Source organism: Agrilus planipennis, unplaced genomic scaffold (genome assembly GCF_000699045.2).
Source record: "Agrilus planipennis isolate EAB-ADULT unplaced genomic scaffold, Apla_2.0 scaffold45, whole genome shotgun sequence".
NCBI lineage: Eukaryota > Metazoa > Arthropoda > Insecta > Coleoptera > Buprestidae > Agrilus > Agrilus planipennis.
Window position 1 is genome coordinate 480224 of NW_020438890.1, and position 6376 is coordinate 486599.

The following is a 6376-nucleotide window of genomic DNA, read 5'->3' on the forward strand; positions in this document are numbered from 1 at the left end:
GTAGGACACCTTCTCAGGCATGAAGGTCTAGTCAGAGACATATTAGAGGCAGAAACAGGAGTGAGGAGGGGTAGAGGTAGACCTAGATTAGATTACTCTTCGCAAATAGTTAAGGATGTGGGCTGTTCTAGTTTTAGGGAAATGCGAAGATTAGCTCAGGATAGGAAAAAGTGGAGGTACGTGTCCAACCAGTCTTAGGACTGATGACCTTATGATGATGATGTAGGCTTTCACGGCCGACATCTGTTGTAGAAAGTGTGATAGGGCTTTTTGGCCGCAGTCTATGGAAATTCCTTTCCGACGTTTCGCCTGCGTCAGGCATTCTCAAGGGTGATGAAGCGGTCGTCGCGTTCGTAAGTTGTATCTCGATGGTCGCTCGGTGGATAGTCTATCTACAGACGAAACGTCGGGTAAGAATTTCCATAGACAACGACCAGAAAGCCCGATCATATTTTCAATAAAATACATTGTTAGAAAATACTACATACTCTACGTTTGTAAAAAAAGTAAATAATTAATTTTAGAATTTCCATTAATAAAAAAAATTTTAAAGCTGAAAAATTTTATAACGTACAAGAATTGAATTGGTTTTAAACGTTTAAAATTGCTGCAGTTGGTCATCTGATATGAACAAATTTATTTGCGTGAATAATCTCGCTCCAGTTTGCGAGAAGAGGCCGAACGCAAATAATCAGAAAATTTGTTTTGAAATTGAAATGGTCAGGTCATTTGATCAAAACCAACGCTACGAACGGTTGGAAGCTGCTATTCATCAATGCATCGGGAATTGATGCGTGTAACACGGAAAGCAAAATGTTGGGATGTCGTCTATGTAGTTTTTTTTTTACAAAAACATACTGTATGGAAACTAGTTTACACTGTGTAACATCGTTAGAATGTTGTTCAGGTTTGATTTTTATCGGAACAATGGTTTGGAATTGAACCGGCCAGAGAATTGACAAAATTGTTTTTTCCCGCGACGGAAACACTGCCAATAAACTCTACGACAGATACACATAAACACAACCGCTTAATTAACGTTTGACACTTTCAGCTTACAATACCTACTGATATTTAATTTGTATTTATTATGATCTGTATATACGGGTGGTATAAGGATTGAGATGTTTTAGTTTTAGAGAAATGTTGAAAGTAACTCAGGATAGAAAAGAGTGGAGGTGCGTGTCCAACCAGTCTTAGGACTGATGACCCGACGATGATGATCACACGGGTGGTAACGTGGACGGTGATGGGAGCGACGGAAAAGAAGAAGTTAGAAGCATTGTGATGCTATAGCAGCATGACTATAATATCATAGCTAGAAAAAGTTAGAATTAACGAACAAAGAACGCTGTAGGTAGATGTTGTTAAAGAAAACAAGCGATAGGATTGTACAACACCTTCTGAAGCGTGAAGGACTAGTTTAGATACGCAATGGAAGCAGAAATAGGAGTAAAAACGGCCGATTTTTTCAATCGTAGCCTAGCGTCGTCCTTTCATGGGCTTCTTCAGTTTCGGGAACAAGAAAAGGTCACAGGAGGCCAGATCTGAGGAACACGATGGCTGCGGCATTATTAGTGTGTTGCTTTTGGTCAAAAATTCGTGCACAAGGGACGATGGATGAGCAGGGGCGTTATCATGGATCAAAAGTCAATTTTTGCTTCCACAAATCTGGAGGATTGTTTCTCGCAAATTTCGCATAACGTGCAGGTAATATTATTTATTAACCGTTCCACCCTGTGGCAAGAACTCATGAAACACCACTCTCTGCAATCGAAGAATTTTGATACGAATTTCGTAGCGACGCGTCTCATGTCCAAATCATTAGTAAAAATCGAATGGTAGGAGCCAATCGATATGTGTAGGTCCTCAGCAACTTCTCTAACGGTGAGTCGACGATTGGCCAATACTGTTTTCTTCATTTCATCAATGTTTTTGTCTGTTGTCGTCGTTCTCATCTTCTCGACCCTCTGAGAACATTTTGTACCACCGATAAACGTTGCTTCGGTCCAAGGTAGCTTCAAGATATGCCACAGTCAAAATTATAATGCTATTTACTATAATAAATTAAATGTGAAGGATTGTTACATTCCATTTGTTCATTGAATACACTACATATTTATAGAATTTTCATATTTTTTTATTAAAAACGACTTGACCCTGCGCTATCCTGTGATTTATATCCCTACTACTCCTTACGCCCTAACGACCTCATGATGGTGATGGATTATATTTTGTAAATGAAATTGGCATTCGGTTCAATTATTTATGAAAGTAGCGCTTTGTTGTTTCCTTCAATAACTATTCAACGTTTTTCTTTTGAAATTTCGACCAGTGCGTGTAATGTAACTTTGACAGCTTCTTCCAGACGGTGCGTTTGGAAAACGACGATTTTCTGTTTACAATATGCCATGTCGCATTCACAAAAGACATTCACATATGATGATAAAAACTTTTAAGCTATTAAAGATGAAAAACTTACAGTGTTGCTGTTATCAATTTTGTCTTCAACATCAGTGGAGTGTATTTATGGTGGCAAAATGTACAGACAATACAATATCGGCCGATATTACACTGACAAACGTACTGTAATGAAATGCTATACAACTCTGCACCCGAATACCCTTTTTTGCAGTGTCTGCATCATGTGAAAATTACTCATAGAGTTCCACATAATTGTCTTCATTGTCTTTATGGTTTTAATGTAGCTAATTTTGGGTAATAAATATTCTGTGGTAAAGTTTCTTTGATAACTTTCTCGAACAGTTCAGAAAATGTTTGCATAATAAAATTTATTTACCTGCTTACTGTAATAATAATATCTTTCATTATTTAATTTCTACTTACCGTTGTTGTATTCTTTCTCATTTTTTCATAAATGCTTAAAATTTCCCACATTATCTTACTAAAACCTTTCTAACGTTATCATGATCTTCATTACTTGCCCGTAAGTCCTTTATAATGTATAAGCACCTCTCGAACTACATCTTCTCTGCAATATCAGTCACTTCGCGCGAGAAGTGATTGTTGTACCTCAAAGAACTCAAATATTTACGAACTGTCTGAAGTTGTGCTTCATTAATAATGACTCATTAAACATAAAATATTGATTTCTTCTCTAGAAACTATCTGAGATATTCCTAACAGTAATTTATTACTAGAAGAAACTCTGATGTATTAGTTATTTGGATACTTAAATTACTCATGCTGTATTTAAACCAATACATGAAGCTTGTCCATTAACATTCTAAAACGTTTACTTTTCCTACGTTTTCATTAATTATATAATAAACTGGAATTATTCATATGTAGTATAAAAAAAAAAGATATAAGAAAAAACAATTTCATTTCACAAACTAGTAATTATGAATGTACAGAATATTGTTGCATACCTTTAAAACAATTACACACATCGTCAATTTATCTTACAAAAAAAAATTAAACAAAAAACTGAGTAGACCAATACCAAAATTGCAACTGAAAGCAAAATGACTAATGTATCACTTGTAAGCCGTATCACACGAGACTGACGCCTCTTACGCCTAGGGGGTATTTTTCGTTAAGTGTGACATCTTTGTATACACAAACGCTGTTTTGTCCGATACTACGTGCTGTCCGGCGTTATGGTGATTCCCTCTACAAGTTTGCAACAGAGACGAGACAGGTATTGACTGCACTGTCGCTTTCTCTCTTTCTGAATAATTATTACTTTTTTAAATTAATGGGCAGTCCATTTTCTATGCATATGTCTGTATGAAAGGAGATATTTTTACGTTTTGTTTTGACAACCGACAATATCGAAATTGTTCAAGGATACTAGACTGTAAGGATGGCTTACTTATCTATGATGTAAATGAAATGTGCCCTTTTACGATCGAGATTAATTCTTAGAGTTTTTTGACTGATGATAACTTTGTTATAAGATAATGAATCCGCGTTTTGCGTAGCGAGTTCCATTTGGAATTTGATTGCATTAATGGGGTTTTTCTTTAGTTGCACATCTCGCTGCAAATTACTTCCGTAAGGATATAAGTATCGGGTAAAACCAAATAGGTTAAATGACATAGCTAAAAGACCGAATAAGAGAAAACAATTTTATAAAATTAGTTATTTATTTAATATCTATAGACATAATTATTCTTTAACCGTTTTTATTTAATGCTATATAGGTACCTAAATCTACGGGTGACGTGTTAATGAGAGTAGAAGTCCACTCCTTGACCTGCCGTATACAGCAGTGGCTTAAGTGCCGATAAGGCTGCGGTGATATCGGCACAAGGGCATCCAGTAGAGAGATAAGTCTCTACACATAGCTTGCCAATGTAAAGATAAGAATTGTGAGCGATCTATGCATGCGACCAATGCATACAATGCCTGGTTATTTAGTTGGGGCATAAGTGTGGCAAACACCTATTGTTTTAGGTAATCTACAAACGCCTTCAGCGATACTTCGTTGCACACAACTACATCACCGAGTTCGACTACGTTGGGACATCGCAAGGGCGGCCCCAACTGGGGCGTCGGCCCGCGTAAATGCTTAAACTGTATTGTTCTAATTGAGGGTTTTTGTTTATTTCCTTAGATGTTGTTATACATTCATTACCGCACTACACGTCGCAAGATGTAACTCTCGAGGGGAACTCACTGGCTGCTATGTAAAGTTGGTAGAAGGAAATAGCTAAAAGGCTGTTGGTATATGTATATATAATGGATGATAAGTTAATTAAATAGGTGAAACATATCATGATTCATAATAATAATAAAAATCGCTCCTACACATACTTTCTGTATTCACGTAGATTAAGGTATGTAGGCTAATAGCACACACTAACAATTTAATTTACTATTTCCTGTTCGGGAATTGCAGGAACGATTAAAATGATGGCATTATAGTCCGGAAACTGTGTACCCTGCTTCGGCTATTACTAATTTTAAAAGTTAATTGCTAAAAGCTGTAGATGTTTATGTTGTTGTATAATTTAATTTGGATATGGGTATGCTGATGGAGTGCACTCGGGTTCGGGATTTGCATTTCCGCCGCAATAATCGCTGTTGCAGCTTTGGTAAATGAATACGGCCGTAAATAAAGTCTCTAAGTGGCTCATTAATGCCGCTCGTAATTTTCGGAGGGTTATACGCCGAAATATTAGCAAGCCTATCATAAAATGCTTCATCTTCTAAGGCATTGTTACCGAAACGACGTGATATCCTTCAAATATGTTTTCGTCAGGAAGTCAAATTAAGTGACTTCAGTTAAATTATGCTCGCGAACGGTTAATTTAGAAATTCGAAAAAGGTTGTTATGGTTGTATATTTGGAGCACGGCGTCGTACGGGTGCGAAACATGGACAGTGGACGCGGCAGAAAAGAAAAAGTTAGAAGCTTTCGAAATGTGGTGTTACAGGTGAATGATGAGGATACCGTGGACAGAGAAGGTTAGAAATGAAGGAGTATTAGAAAAAGTAAGAGAACAGACGACTCGATGGAAGTCAAAGACGAATAGACTAGATAGGTTAGTAGGACACCTTGTTAGGCTTGAAGGTCTAGTCAGAGACATATTTGAGGCAGAAACGGAAGTTAGGAGGTGTAGAGGTAGACCTAAATTAGATTACTGTTCGCAAATAGTTAAGGATATGGGTTGTTCTCGTTTTAGGGAAATGCGAAGATTAGCTCAGGGTAGGAAGGAGTGGAGGTGCGTGTCCAACCAGTCTTATGATGATGATGATGAGTTAAATTATGAATTTAACAGTTTATCATCACGTCAGGGATGTCTGATCAATACTCCGGAAAAATTAAAGGAAAAGAAGGTACATGGAAAAGAAGAACAATGAACCATTTCGCATCACTCAGTGATACACATAAACTTGGGAGTAATGATACCGCCGGTGAATTCCCATTGCATAGTTCATGTGTGACCGTCATGTCCGCATATTCTGCATATGAGTACGTTGGTTTTTGCCTGATATTTCCACATTTTTTTGTTTCGTGGCAATACTTTGCCAATCAAACGCTAACGAGTGCAGATTATTATTAATCATTACGTACGATTGACTTGTGTATGGATCAGCTGTTTGTAAAGGTCACGAATAGGTACCTACCGGTCGGACGGACGAAGGTGGCAAGTGGTCGTGCGGGTACTGACCCATTCATGACCTATTTGGGTAAATCACTCGGAAGCGATACCAATATAAAAGTTATTTCTACGAACGAGTCTTTAATTATATAGCGGACAAATAATTTCTAAAATTGAATTTGTTGATGAAAAAGTTCAGTATTTGTTGAATCCTAAACCTATTTGTTCATTTTCCGTGGAGGATCGCGAAGATAAATATTTAAACTAAGAAATAATAGGTGAAAGGCCTAATTCTACAGCACT